Source organism: Gracilinanus agilis, chromosome 4 (genome assembly GCF_016433145.1).
Source record: "Gracilinanus agilis isolate LMUSP501 chromosome 4, AgileGrace, whole genome shotgun sequence".
NCBI classification, from domain to species: domain Eukaryota; kingdom Metazoa; phylum Chordata; class Mammalia; order Didelphimorphia; family Didelphidae; genus Gracilinanus; species Gracilinanus agilis.
In genome coordinates, this window is record NC_058133.1 from 474597285 (window position 1) to 474613013 (window position 15729).

Sequence of the window (15729 nt, forward strand, 5' to 3'; positions counted from 1 at the left end):
TGTGTGTGTGTGTGTGTGTGTGTGTGTGTGTGTGTGTGTGTGTGTGTGTACGCGCGCGCGCCGTGGACTTCTTTCGCAACCTGGCTAAACCTAGGCACTCCTCACAATAAGGTTTTTTACTGCCTTAAAGAAGAAAGCTCACGGACTCTCGTTTTGGTCTGTAACTCAAGCACCATTAATATTCCTAGAATGTCATAGCTGGGATCGACCTTGGGCCCCATTATTTTGAAAAGAGGGGGAAAGAGAAAGTCCTGCTCAAACCTGACCCAGACAAAGACATATAAAAAGTACATCTGAGCCCATTTGACTAAAAGCATCGACCTTCTGACAATAGCCGATGCTATCCTGCCTCGTCTCTTTTCCCCATTTGTTCCTTCATAGATTTTTATGAATGTCCTTTGTTTTCCCACGACCCTCACCCGTATTGGACAGGCTTACTCTTCCAGAGAACCGCTCCTTATGTCAAAGAATTTGTTTGTTTGTTTTTAAAAAGAAGGGGGGGGGGGGAGAGAAGGAAGATAGAAAACGAGGCAGAAAGAGAGAGGAAAGAAGCAAAGGGAGGAAGAAGAGGAAAACGTGGATACAGTAGTAATATTGGGTCTCTATCCCAAAGAGATTTTTAAAAAAGGAAAAGGGCAGGGGTGAGGGGTGGAGGGGGGGTGGGTGAAGAACCTATTCGTACGAAGTTGTTTTTTTTTATAGCAGCTTTTTTGGGGATGGTAAAGAATTGGAAATTGAGGGTATGTCCATCGATTGGGGAATAGCTGAACAAATTGTAATATATGATGGAGATGGAATGCTATTGTGCTGTAAGGAATGATGAACAGGATGATTTTAGAAAGATTAGAAAAAACCTCCATGAACTGATTCAGAATGAAATGAGCAAAACCAGGAGAACGCTGCACACAACAACAGCAATCTGATGGAATGATCAACTGTGAAGACTTAGCTACTCCCAGCAATACCATGATCTGGGACAATTCTGAGGGACTTACATTTACATGATTCCTTTTCTTTCCCTCCTCTCTTCTCTCTCCCCCCCCCCCCATCCAAAAAGCACTTCCACTAGGTTATACAAATGTTATCAGTTATAACTATTTCCATATTATTCAGTTTTGCAATAAAGCAATCTTTTAAAACCAAAACCCCAAATCATATATCCATTTAAACAAATGATAAGTCATTTGTTTTATTTCTGTGTTTCTTCTTCCACAGTTCTTTCTCTTGATGTGGATAGCATTCTTTCTCATAAGCCCCTTGGGATTGTCTCCTATTAGCAAAATCTATTGCATTGTATTGTTCCACAATGTTTCACTTTCTGTGTATAATGTTCTCTTGGTTCTGCTCATTTCACTCTGCATCAGTTCCTGGAGATTCTTCCAGTTCCTATAGAGATTCTCCTGTTCATCATTCCTTACAGCACAGTAATAGTCCATCACCATCATAAAATGGTCTTTTTTTTTTTTAAAGTTCACAGACCCATGCTTTAAACTCCGTTTCCAGATGAATAAACATTCCTCTAATGTCATAGCTGAAGTGGAAACTTGAAGATCATTATTTTGAACAGATGAGGAAAGAGAAAGTTGTGCGCAAACAGGTTCCATATATATATATATATATATATATATACACATATATATATATATATAAACCTATCTAACTAAAGCAATTTTATACAAAAGTAGAGACATTCTAAGTATAGATGATAGTATGGTACCTTCTCTTTTTCTATGGTTATCCTTCAAATTTATATCAACTAGGGTTCCCCTTGTACATGTCTTATTTCCCTTTCCGAAGAATCAAGCTTTATAATAAAAGAGGAGGATGAGGAGAACGAGGAGGAAATAGAGGACGAGGGCGAAGGAAGACAGAACAAAGAAGACAGAAATAACGAATGGAGAAATAAAAAGGGGAAAGGAGGAAGTAAAGAAAAGGAAGAAGTGGGAGAATTGGGTAATCCAATGGACTTCAAGAGGAAAGTGACATTGGTGCTTAAACAGATTGAGTGGGGCATGTATATTATATATATATAATAGACCAAGAGTTTTATCTAGAGAATCTTCTGTTTCTCTGGAAGGTAGCATAATTTATTGGAATTATCAGAGGGGGGTGATGAGAGCAGTGCCAAAAGCCACACCGGGAGTGAAATTTGACCTCAGGATCCTAGTTTTAAAACTCAGGAAAGTTATGGTTTTGTATTTCATTTTGACCTTGATCCTAATCTAAACCTAGCCCTGAATGGAATAGCACAAGAGAAACCGTGGGATAGTAGGAAATGGGAACGATTGAACCTATTTCAGGTGAACTGATATTGGTTACATTCCAAGGAAGCAGAGTGGCGCAGCGGAAGCGTGCTGGGCCCATAACCCAGAGGTCGATGGATCGAAACCATCCTCTGCTAGGCTTTTGTCTTTGATGTACTTATCTATTTTTAAAAATAAAATTATCCTGAAGGTATCTAGTTGACCGAATTAGATAAATTGTTGGATTTGGAGTTAGGAAAACATTAGTCCAAATCTTCAACCTGTCTACTTATGCACCCTGGCATGTCACTGAACCCCTCTCAATCTTATTTTCCTCATCTGTAAAATAAAGTCGCACTCACATGGGCACTTCGATCTATGATTCTATGTCTGTAGGTTGCTCTGAGACTCAGTCCAGGTTATCACACCACTTTCAACCCCTCCCTCCTTGAAATCTTTCATGTTAATTCTCTAGTCCTGTCAGAGTTGACCTTCCACTTTGACATACGAAGGGGATTTCAGGTAAAGTTCTCTCCCTCTGGGAAATCTAACTCTTTAAGATGCCCAGAGAAATGGAGTATCTTTGAAGATGAAAGTTGGACTGGAGGCACCAGACTGGCATGGCCAGTTTCACTGCCATTGTTGTTCCCGGTTGTTGTTTGCCCTTCGTTTTATGAAGAGGATCAATGACATCACAGGATGATGTCTTGACTCCGGAGTGAACTGGATTCAAGTAAGGCAGAGTTACACACAGTTATCGGCTCCACTCTCTCTCTCTCTCTCTGAGTCGTCAAAGCGGACAAAGTGGACAAAGGCAGGACGAAAGTCAGGACAACCTTCGATGGCCCACGATTCAATGGAAAACCTTGGCATCTCTGATGTCTGACCAAGCTCTAAGCGATCTTCAGTGTCCTTGGAACAATTTGTTCTCATTCACCCATTCCGAAGGGGGAAGTCTTCACGTGCTTGGTGTAGATACTCCCCAATTTTTGAAGCTTTTGGTTACCCTCAAGCTGGTTTAAGTTCTGCCCAGAAGGTTTTACGAGTGTGTGGCTACTTTGCATGCTACAACTTCTTGCAATCACAGATAAGAATTGGGTGATAAACAGACACAAAAGATGGATGAGCGGCTCTGGAAAAGGTTCGAGGCGCTCTCATTCTTGAAGAGATTCGGCAGGTCATGTGGTTCCATGGTGTAATGGTTAGCACTCTGGACTCTGAATCCAGCGATCCGAGTTCAAATCTCGGTGGGACCTTCTCTATTCCAAAAGAAACCTCTCTTTTATGCATTTTTTCAGTTACCCTCAATGCTAGACTGTCAGAGCTGAAAGGGGCCTTAAGAGATCTTGTCCAGCAGCAGGAGGATTTTCAAAATGAAGGTGTCACGTTTTGAAATAAGCTTCTTATTCACACCAATCTTTTCATGTTTCCATCACCTCATCACAACTTCTATTTTTGATCCACTCCCATGTTTGCTTTTAAATTAAATTTTTTTTCAGACTACATGTTGATAGAATTTTCAATAAACATTTTCTTACATTTTGTGATCCATGTCCTCTTTCTCTCTCCTACTTCTCCCCAAGTCATAGGTAATGTGATATGTTATACAAGTGTTTTGGTTTTTGTTTTTGGTTTGGTTTAAAATGTTTTCCCCAAATTACACGTGAACATAATTTTTAGTAATTGTACTCTCGTGTTTGCACGGATTCCTTGCTGAAGAAAACTGAGTGATTGCTTTTACTTTATGAAAGCTAATCTCCCCAACCCCTCCCCCCCCACCCACCACCCAGTGCTGCTTTTCTCTAAATAATATTCAGGGAATCCTGGCTCTCTTGCACACCTAGGAGATGGCACATCCCAGGGAATTCTATTGTTTCTTACCCAATCTGTGCCTAGCTCATTTTGAATGTCAATATTGAATAGAACCAATCTACAGTCTCTCCCTTCTATGGAAGTTCCTCCTTTCTTGGATAACAGTATCAAATATCTCTTGGAGGGCCACAAGGGAGGGACAGATAACCTTGGGCCAAACTACTGTTTATTTTGTTTAACTATTGTTAAGAGGGAGGAAAGGGTTAATTTTTTCCATGACTACTAAAGATTCACATGTAAAGAATTTGATTTTCTCCCAACGTGTCATAAATTCTCTGGCCTCCCACTTTGATATTCAACTGAAAATGCTTTCTTTTAAGTTAACAAGAGCTTCTGACTTCATGAATCTCATTTCCTTTGCTTAATCCTCATCTATAGTAGTTGAAACTGCAGATTAACCCAGAGAAGGAAAAATTAATATCTGAGAAGAAAGGTTAGTCAACAGTACCAAATCAAATCCACAGCAGGGTCTTCATCTATGCCAGTCCCACTAATTAGGTGTGTGAGCCTTTTAGGAACCTTCTATTTTTTTCCCTTTCCATATGTTCCCTCATTTGGTAAGATCATCGATTCTTGCGGCTTCAGTTTCCTTCACTATGGAACTCATTCCCAGATCTACATATATTCAGCTCTATTCTCTGCTAAGCTAAGGTCATGCATCTTCAATTCCCTATTGAACATCTTGAACTGAATGTACCTAAAGCATCTTAATCACATTGCTCCAAACAGAACTTTTCATCTTTTCCCCCAGTTTTTTCTTAGAGGCAGTTAGGGGCACAGTGTATTGAGCCAGGAACCTGGAGTTAAGAAAATCTGAGTTCAAATCAAATATTTACTAGATGTATGATTCTGGGAAAGTCTGAAGTTCTTTGGACTGCAGCTTCCTCATCTCTAAAGTGGGCATAATAATAGCACTTACTTTAAAGGACTGTTGTGAAGATCGAGTGATATCACATTTATAAGGTTATTTTCTTTTCAAAACATAAAGCATTATATCAATGATGGCTATTATTAATTTTTCTGTGGAGGGTATCACCATTCTCTCTGTCATGAATTCCAGTAACCTCAGTATCTTCATCAGATCAGTACTGTTTCTCACCTCACATCCAATCTATTGCCTATTCTTCTCATCTGTACCTTTATGATATCTTTTCTATCCTTCCTCTTCTCTCCTCTCTTACAGACTCATGCCCCAAGGTCTCGCCTTTCTTATTTCTCACTGGTACTCCTTCAAAAGTCTTCTAATTAGTCTCTCAGCCTCAAGTCTCTGCAAAATACAAGCTATCCTTTACTAAGCTACCAAAGAACTTCACTAAAGGTCTTTTACCTCTAAAGTGAAATAAAATGCCCTTTATTTTGTATTTAAAAATCATAACCACATAACATGGCCCCTTCTTATCCTTCTTTACTCCCTTCCACACATTCTAAATTCCTGAAATAGCATACTCCATCTCCCACTTCTGAGTCCTTGCTTTGCTAATCATTTGTGCCTGAAGTACTCTGTCCCTCAACTCTTCATTTTTTCCTGGCTTCCTTTCAGTTTCCACTCCAACTTTTCCTTTTGCAGTTAACCTTTCCTGGTTCCCACCAATGTCTTCCTGTTTCAGAGAGCTTTCTATCTCTTCTGTTGTGATGTAAAAATTCCCAGAGAGGTGGTTCCAGGTAAGAAAAAAAATCAATTTATTGACTAGACTAGCAATAACCAATAAATTAATTGGTCCATGATCTGTCTCTGGTGATCAAAGGCAACTCATTCTGAGTCTTCAGTTACTTAAATACCATTCTGAAAGCTCACTATTCAATTCTGTGAAAGACTTAGCTACTCTCAGCAATACCATGATCTGGGACAATTCTGAGGGACTTATGAGAAAGAATGCTATCCATCTCCTGAGAAAGAACTATTGTAGAAGGAATGCAGATCAAAGCATAGTAATTTTAACTTTAGTTTACTTGGGTTTTTGTTTTGGGATTTTAGTTTTATGTGTATTCTCTTTAATTTTAGAAATATTCTCTTTCTATATATAATTCTATATATTTCTCTATTTAATTTTATATATATTCTCTTACAACAATGAACAATATGAAAATATATTTTGCATGGTAATACATGTATAACCCAGATCAAATTGCTACCATCTCTGAAGGGAAAGGGAAAGGAGAGGTAAAGACAATTTGGATCATATAGCTTCAGAAAACTTATGTAGAATATTGTTATTGCATGTAATTGGTAAAATAAAATATCTTTTTTTAAAAATGCATCAGAAAAAAAAATCTTAGTTTTATGCAATGCTTCGTATTTTTGGAATCCAACCCCGTGCAAAGACCCCAAGAAAGTGAGTATCTCCTATAACCTTTTTTGGTATGGCACCACTTCTGAGTAATCTGATGTTCTCTGAAATCTTCAAGGGGAGAATCTTTATGATGCTGAAACAGAGTGAGTTAGAATGTAAAAGAAAGAACAGAAGTTCACGCTTGTAGTCACCAGAGAATAATATAGTTTTATTGGGATAGGCACAGGTGTTAATGGGAGCCCAGCATGAAGCTACATTTGGAGAGAGTGAAGTTTGACCCTGGGCCCTGAATTTGAAGTCCATGATCTGCTTAGCTTGCATCCTTGATTTTATGATCCTATCTATGTGAGCATACATGAGAAATCTTATGCTGACAGAAAATGGGAACATGAATTCTATTAAGGGGGATGTCAGGCATTGGATCTCAAGGTAGCACATTGACTCAGAGAGAGCTTACTACTCCCCTTCCCCACCCAGAAGTTGATGAATAGAAACTATCCTATGAATACTTAAAAAATCTATATCTATATCTATCAACATATATACTTATGCATATATAGATACACACACACTTATATATTCAAAGTGCCCAGGTGTCACAATTGATAGAATGCTGGACTCAGGGTCGAGAAAACATTAATTACAATTTTGCCTAAAAAAAACTTACTAGCTATGCACAGTGGACATATCACTGAACTTCTTTCTTAACCTTAATTTTTTCTATCTATAAAATGTGGGAGTTGGACTCCATGATCTCCAAGGTCACTTACAACTTTAAATCTATGATCTTTTGATCTATAAGGTTTTTTTTGAGACCCAGCATGCTCTATCTCCCCACCTTCAGACCCTTCCTCCTTCCTCCTAGTAATCCTTCATATCAGCAACCAGTTCTAACTAGGACTGGGTGCAGTTTAAATCTTAAATGAACCAGAATTGTGTAATAGGACAGAGTCCTAGGAAAATGGAACCACAGTCTTTTTTACTTATTAAAAAAAAAATAAACAAGAAATCAAAAGACCATAGAATTTTGGAAAAGTTTTATATAATTGGCATTTGGTGTTTATTGTATGGGAAAATGAAAGAATGCACAAATTTCTCAGTTGTAAATGGCATCTTAATAAGTATTGACCATATATTAGGATCTAAAAAACTCACAAACAAATGCAGAAAAGTAGCAATATTAAATACCTTTTATGGTCCACATTGCAATAAACTTATATTCAGCTAAGGCCCATTGAAGAAACCATTAAAATTAATTGAAGGCTAAATGTAAAAAGGAAATCTGAAAGAATGACTGAATAATAACAGTATTAATAGAATCTATGACTTTATCACAATTACAAATTACAAATGTCTTATATGTTCAAGTTGTTATTATTATTAGGCCTGTCACTAGAACTGTGATAATTAGATTAAATCTATCCTGCCCATCTTTAGATTTAATCACTAAAAGTGTAAACAACTCCACTTAACTCACAAGTTGGGAAGTCTGTGACCTAAGTGTGCTAGAGTGAGTAATGAATCAAAATTTACTGACTGCCTCCAGGACAGTCCTGAGAAAAGCATCTATTGTAATTGGACACGTAAACTAAGAAGAGGGCACAGGAAGTAACGCAAAAGAAGCCCCTTTAAAAGAGAGTTCAGTGAATTCATCTTGTCTCTTCTGATTCTTGTCTTGGATCTGAAGGAGCTCTTCTAGCTCTGGAGCTGGGACCCTGAGACCTTGGTGAGACTGTTCTTAAACCTTTCCTTTAGAATTCCACATGGTGACTGTAAAGACTGAATCTTCCAGAACTTCTCTTAAGGAATTTTCTTTTCAAAAGAGACTCTGTGGCTAAAGCTTTTGCTTCATTCGCCTCCAGGGCCCTCCAGGCCTCTGACTTTCCAGCCTTGGGCTCAAGGCCTAAATTCCCTCAGCTGAGGGTTAATTAGATCTTCCTGGGTCAAACTAGGGGATCTAAACAAATTACCTAGTGTGTTAGATTACTTATCCTCTCTCTCATTTCCTTTTTTCCTCTTCCTCTCCACATTTGTAAATAAACTTCCATAAAAGTAATTTTGACTTGAGGTTATTCTTTAATTGGGGATTGATAATTATTCAATTCCCTGGTGACCAAACCTTTTAATATTCACCCAATCCCTTTTTGCCCCTTACAGAACACACATGATTGCAGTTTCCCTATCTCCAGACCTTCATGTGATATAAATGGTCAATTATCAGGCCTCATAGTCACAAAACCATTGAATTATGAGGCCACTTGCCAGAATCTGTGCTGCTTTCTAGTATTCCCTGAGTACAATTAATGCTGAAAGAGGCTACTTAACTCCTCATAAAGAGTTAATGGACTCAAGATTCAAAATATGACAAACACTGATAATGGCAAACTTGGGGGGAGGTATTTATATATTTTGTTGTGACTGCATACTTGTTAAAATGGTTTTGTTTTTCCTTCTTTCAAATGGGATGGGTGGAAAGGCTTTCTAAAAAACATAACAAATAAATATGAGATACTGAAGCTTTTTTAAAGTACACACAAGAAAACAAAAGTAATCTATTTGTTGATTATTGTTGTCAGACAGGACAGATAGATCCATGAATGGATGGAGGGACAGACTGGCCAGTGGACATACAGACACAAATAGTCAGGATTTGCAAAGCATTTTACCTTTCTGCTATCTTATTTGATCCTTGAAACAACCATATGTTTCCTTCTAGCAGTTACTTATTGAGTTTACATTAATATACTTAAAAAAGAAAAGTAAGCTGTGCGCAAATTAATATTTTCAATATCATTATAATCTTTATTCTACTAAGCATCTGGAAATTCTCATTTTGTTAGCATTTGTTAAGTTTGGAGAAAAAAAATTAAGGAATACATTCTGTGAATCCTGGAAAGACTTCTGTGGACTGATGCAGAATAAAGTGAGTAGAACCTGGAAAACAATTTCCACATTAAAATAGTAAAACAAAGAAACAAAATAAATGGGTAGCTTTAAGACCTCTGAACAATGTATTGTAAGTCTAGAGGACTAATAATGACTTCAGACTTGGAATGTCAGGCAAATTTATCAACTGAGAAAAGGGCAAAGAGTTGAAATCTATATTCTATTTGGCAATATCTGCTAACTAGTAAAAAGCATAAGATCCAGGGGGCAGCTGGGTAGCTCAGTGGATTGAGAGCCAGGCCTAGAGACAGGAGGTCCTAGAGCCAGGCCTAGAGACAGGAGGTCCTAGGTTCAAATCTGGCCTGGCCTCAGACACTTCCCCAGCTGTGTGACCCTGGGCAAGTCACTTTACCCCCATTGCCTACCCTTACCAATCTTTCACCTATGGGTCAATACACAGAAGTTAAGGGTTTAAAATTTTAAAAAAAGCATAAGATCCAAAAGCATCATTTTAAAAGGGGTTTCAAAGCATTTCTAAGATTTAAAAACTGCATTTCTCATTCTTTCTCTGCACAAACCTATTAATATCACTTAACTTACCCTTTAAGGATCATCATATAAATAATTTCCGCAAAGATGTTTCCCTCTTGTTCTTCATTAGAGCATATCCCCTTAACATATAATGTCATTTTGTCCCTCTCCCAACTGTTTTACCTCACTTGTCTCTTTGAATAAGGTATACCCTATCCAAAACTTATTCTAATCATGGGTGCCATTCTACCAAACCTCAGTGATACTAAGGAGGACAAATTTGCTTCCTCAATAAGATTTCTAGTTCTTCTTGCTGATTACATTTCCATTGTACATTTGTATATAAACATCTGAAACCATGGATTATTTCTAGAATTTATTTTTCTCCTTTGAACTCTGAAGGAACTAGAGTTTTTTAAAATTATAATTATTTGTTATGCTATGCAATAGAGTTACAAAGTCAGGAGAGACAGAGGAGGCACCTACTATAGATAACTTTTTTCTTCCAGGGGTGGAGCCAAGATAGAGGAGTGAATTAGAGCAGCTCGGTATCACCTCGAGAATCCTCTCTGACAAAGATTAAAATATCATCACAAAACAAATACAAGAGTGAAAGAACCAAAAAGGAGACAGAGTGGAACACCTTTCAAGAAAAGGAAAAACCAAAAGGTAGGTAGAGATCATCTGGGGAACTGGGGTGAGGGGAAAACAGAGTCAGCAAAAGGCAAGGAGAGAAGAGCAAGTCAAGAGCAAGCCACACACCCCCCCACCCCTTCTACCCCACATCTACTGTCCCAGATTTGGAAACTAATCTCAAACTAACATTCATATTCTGTGATCCTGACTGGACAAATAGTGGTACAAGCCAACCCACACCACTTGAAATTTGAAACCTGTGGAGAAGTCCAAAGTCCCAGTTCAGGGCAGTCTGGGCTGAAGTGGGCTGATCCGTACGGGCCAGAGTGAAGCCAGGATTTCCAGTCTGAGCTTGGGATAAGGACCTAGTATGAAGTTTGGGATGGCTGATAATGCCAAATACCAAGTACTAAGTACTGATCTTTCTGCCTAAAGCTCAGGGTGGAGCTCCAAGACAGGGCAATCAAGGATGTGACTGATTGGATCAAGTACATAACAAGACCAAAAACTTGAGCCTAAGCCTAAGGCTAGAATTTGATCAGCCCTAGACCTGATCAAGGTCAGAGTGAAATCTAAAGCTTACATCCAAGTCCGAGGCAAGTCCTTAAGCCATCATCATCTCAAGGGTCAATTGAATCAACTGGGGGAGGAGGCTCTCAGAGCTCTCAGCCCTCAGACCCAGAAAATAAACTGAGAATAATATCAAGCAAGGACTAAAGTTTAAGAGGGTACCTCAACTTCCCAGAAAACAGAGCCTACCTATAATTAGATAGGAAAAACAAGCAAACAACAAAAAAAAGCACCTACTCTAAAGAATTTTTATGGAGACAAAGAGCAAGGTACAGACACAGAAGGGGACAGTGAAAGCAAAGGAAATACATGCAAAGTTGTGGGATCCATGTTGCTGAGAGGGGTTCAAGCTGCAGCACAGAATTCCATAGTGCCCCTCCAGAAATCTAAGAGAGGGGGCAGTTAAGGGCAGTTGGAGTCCTGGTATAAAAAAGCAGGTCTCCCTGCTTGCAAGGTCTTGGGTCTTTGGTCTTGGGTCCTGGTCCTGATCGGGCTGCTGTCTCTTTGGCTCTTGGATCTGAGCAGAGGGGCAATCTGGGTGGCTCTGAGCTGAGCCATTCAGTCACTGGCAGCCAAAGCTGTTTTACTTTTGTTAGACCTTCAACAATATCACAGTCTGCCTTAGTTTAGCTATCTAGGTTTAGGAAGAAGAATATTTTGAGACTTAGAGGGGTGATCAGCCATTCAAGATACTTTTCTCCCTTTGGGGGAAGGGGCTACTTTTGACATAGCTGTTTATATAGTTTTTTCTTAGCTATTAATCCTAAACCATTTTCCCTTTCCCATTCCCAGATATCATTAAACCCTTATCAACTAGGAATAGTGTCTAGATACAGATATTTTGGGGATATACTCACAACCTCCATAAGCCAAGTTCCTCCTACTTGTGACTCTGAAATTGATCCTAACCTCTGAGTCAGGGAATTGTTTCTAAGACTTCAAGCTTCACCTATTCTATCCTGTGGGGAAATAATTAACAGAAAGATATCATCATAAGGAGTTTAGCCTTTCCCCACTTACTATCTAGGCCCAGAAGTTATCAAGCCAGATTGTCTACCATTACCAAACGGTCAACTGACTTCCAACTGCTTAGAGGGAGGGAGGAGATAAAGGAGCATTTCCACAAGCTCCAGCCCCTCCCATTCAGTCAAGCCTGCTTGCATGTGCTTGTGTTTCTTCAAAGACCAGGGATTAGGGAGATTTGATTGTCACAGGCCCCTGCCAGTTTCCCTAATCCTACAAAGTCCAAAAGAAAAATATGGATTTGGTACAATAGATAACTTTTTCAAGGAATTTAGTCATAAAGGAGATTAGCAATACCAGAACCTAGCTGTCTAGGAGAAAGAGATTAAGTAGAAGACATGAGTGTGTATGGAGGTGGCAGGGAATGATCCAGTAGATAGGAAAGAGATTGAACATTAGAAAAAGAATGAAGATAATTGTGGTGTTGATTTGTTATAGAAAATGGGAAGAAATTAGATCAAAGGTACATGAAGAATGGTTGGCTCTTGGCAAAGACAAGAATTACCTTTTCACCAAAGACAAGAGTAAAGGAAGACATAATTGGGGGAAATATATGACTAATATGAAACAAAGAGTCCTGAGAAAAATGACAGTTTTTTTTAAAGTGAAGCATGAATCAAAGTCCTCAAGTTAGAAAGCTGAAGAAAGAGGTATAGGAGGAGGCTTGAAGAAGAACAAATACATTTGGAATAGCTACTGTGGTGATCAGGATAATGAACCAATTAGGAAGGTGTAAAAGGATTATATTACTTTAGTGAGAGCTGAGTTAATATAACATAAATTTGTAGTGTATTCAGTCTCCAAGGTTTCATGACTTTCTCAAGTCCCTCTCAGAAACCTCTCCCTTCCCATGTCACTATTGCTCCACTCCTGTTGCAACTGATTCCTGTAGCTCTTGTCTGTAAAGCCCTGAGAGCTTGCTTAGACATTGAAGATGCCAGAGTTATCTGCTATATCAGAATTTTACACTCGAATGGCAAGTGGAGTGACTCTATTGCTGGAGCCAGCCAAGACCCTGTTAAAAAAAAATAAGGGTGGAGGAGACAAAATGAGACTCTTTATCCACTGACTTTGACCCTGATGACCTTGTGAAAGACTAGAAAGATTTGCATTTCCCACTGCCCTGGGTAGTGGTAGTGTCCTGGGATCAGCAGTAGCTGTTGATTTAGTGTTTATTTGGGAGGTCTTTGAGGAGTTTGAGAACGTCCTCTTAATTTAACATCATGATGATGGTGAAACTGACCAATCCAATACAATCAGAAGGTGTGTGTTAACTGTTATATGTTGGCTGGTAAGGAAAAAATTGTCAAACATAGGCAAAGGATGCACAGCACTAGTTTATAATAAGAATTGCCGATGGACTGTCATTGCCTCTCTCTGTTCTCATATGGTAAAGCTTATCTCCAGTCCTAGTCTCACAGGAGCTAACACCAGTAAGGTACTGTGGGATTTCACCTAGTAAAAGAAGCAAAGGCTCTTCTTCCAGTAATTGTTTTTGTCCTCAAATGGTAGTAGTAGTCATGTCACCTGGGAGTTAGGGCAATAGCCAAGACAGGGTCTATATGACTTGAGACATGTATTTTACCTTTTAGTATCTTGCTTTTCTGCCTCTCTTTGCTTCCTCTATTTTACCACCTTGCTTCTTTTCCTACTCTCATTTACTTAAACTCTTACTAATTCCACTGAATTAAGTGCATGTATCCTGGGGAGAAGTGGCTGGGTGACTGGATGGTTGAGACAGGACCTGTCCAAAGGCCATCACAAACAGGAGCCTAGGACAACCTAGAACAGAATGAAGAAGGACAGATTCAGGGATTCCACATGTACAGACTCTTGAAGCCTAAATGAGAGCTGTTTTGTTGTTGTTCAGTTATGTCCAACTTTGTGACTCCGTTTGGGGATTTTTTGGCAAAGATACTGAGTGGTTTGCCAAATGTGCTCACTAGGGATCTGAAAATGTACAGGGAGAGAATTTACCTCTGTTTTAGGGGGAAACTGTTTCTGTAACACCTCTTCTTGCTATACTAAATTCTCTTTTCTAAAACTTAATTTTCCTACCTGTCTTCATTCACTTCTCCTCTGCTTCTGACTTTCTGGACTTTCCCACCTTTCCTCAGCTTGAGTCTCATACCAGAATATCCATTAGTCTCTGTAGCCTTCTCATACTGGTATAGTCTTCTGCCATGTCAGTCCCCTCCCATTGGTAAATTCTTTTAGGGACTCCATTTTTTTTTCCTGAAGAGCACAGGCAATCCAATATTCATTCCGTCCTCTGCTTCTGATTTTCTGGACTATGACATCGTGACCCCACATTGGTGTCTTCCCCAGACAACCCAGCTGTCCAGATCCCTTTTGTGTGTTGTCTTTCCTCAAAAGAATACTCTTTGGCATCAGGTGTTGCCTTTCTTTTTCTTTGTATTTATATTTCTAGCACTTGATCAGTTAGTGCTTAATAAATGATTATTCTTCGATTTTCCTATCTAGCTAATTTATATAAACTGATAATCATTGAAAATCTCTCACATGGAAAGAGGGCCTATAAGAGCTTAGCAACACTAGGAAAACACTCCCAAAGCCCTCAGCTGCTCAGAGTCCTAAAGAAAGAAGTTGGGTGGACCAGCAAGAGTGCCAGGAGGTCTGTAATACATTAAACTTAAATGTAACACTTCCCCCCCCTCCCCCCCCCCAAAAAAAGGCTTTGCTGTTTCACTTTTGCTCAGGTGGAATGGGCTTTAGATACTTTCTGTTTTGGTCCAGAGGACAAACCTGGGAATAAATGGTTAAAAACTAGAAAAGTTATTTAACAGACTAAATGGCAAATTCAGGATCCAAAGAATTCTTAAGAGTTAAGAATCTCACCAGTGTTTTTATCTAAAATCCCTGATGATTATGCTAAACAGCCTAAGGGCAATCATACATTTCTGAGGCAGACCAATTAGAGACTTTTTTTTTTTTTTTGAACCCTTACCTTCTGTCTTGGAGTCAGTACTGTGTATTGGCTCCAGGGCAGCAGAGTGGTAAGGGTAGACAATGGGGGTCAAGTGACTTGCCCAGGATCACACAGCTGGGAAGTGGCTGAGGCCAGATTTAAACCTAGGACCTCCTGTCTCTAGGCTTGGCTCTCAATCCACTGAGCTCCCCAGCTGCCCCTAGAGACTTTCTTATAAGTTGACAATGAGGCATTTTTGACTATTTTTTCCACCAGTCAATTCAGTTCATTTAAATACATAAGCATTTAGCCTATATCTTTCTATCTTGCTTTGCATTTTCATACATTCTGTTCCTTGGGATCTATGTTTAAAAGGGGAATGAGGAGAATAAGATTAATTCAGTATGAACTCTTTGGTTTTTATTTATTCAACTTTTTTTTTGCACGATGAAAATTTTTTTCTTGATAGAAAACAATAAAAAAGATTTGGAGACCTCACATCTAGACCACCACTATACATTAAAGATGAAGAAACAAAAGCCCAAACAAGATAAAGAACTTGCTTGAAATCCAAAGGCAGTGATTAGAACACAGGAAATCTTGTCTCCCATTCCAGTTTTCATTCCATTAATGGCAAATAGAGGCAGGGACTGAGTCTGTAATTTAATTGGTATAGGAAACTCTCAGAAATGAAGAAAAAAATTTATTTACCTACATAGGTTGATATATATATATATATATATATATA

The 15729-nt window shown here is 38.8% G+C and overlaps 1 protein-coding gene and 2 non-coding genes across 3 annotated transcripts in view; 2 read left to right on the plus strand and 1 right to left on the minus strand.

Annotated features, from left to right (window-relative positions):
• Positions 1 to 15729, minus strand: part of LOC123244240 (histone H2B type 2-E-like) — a 262719-nt gene that overhangs the window by 8695 nt on the left and 238295 nt on the right. The window lies entirely within an intron of this gene.
• On the plus strand, positions 2330 to 2401 carry TRNAM-CAU. The gene has a single exon. It is a non-coding gene; the product is annotated as a tRNA-Met (tRNA).
• On the plus strand, positions 3428 to 3499 carry TRNAQ-CUG. Its single transcript has one exon. It is a non-coding gene; the product is annotated as a tRNA-Gln (tRNA).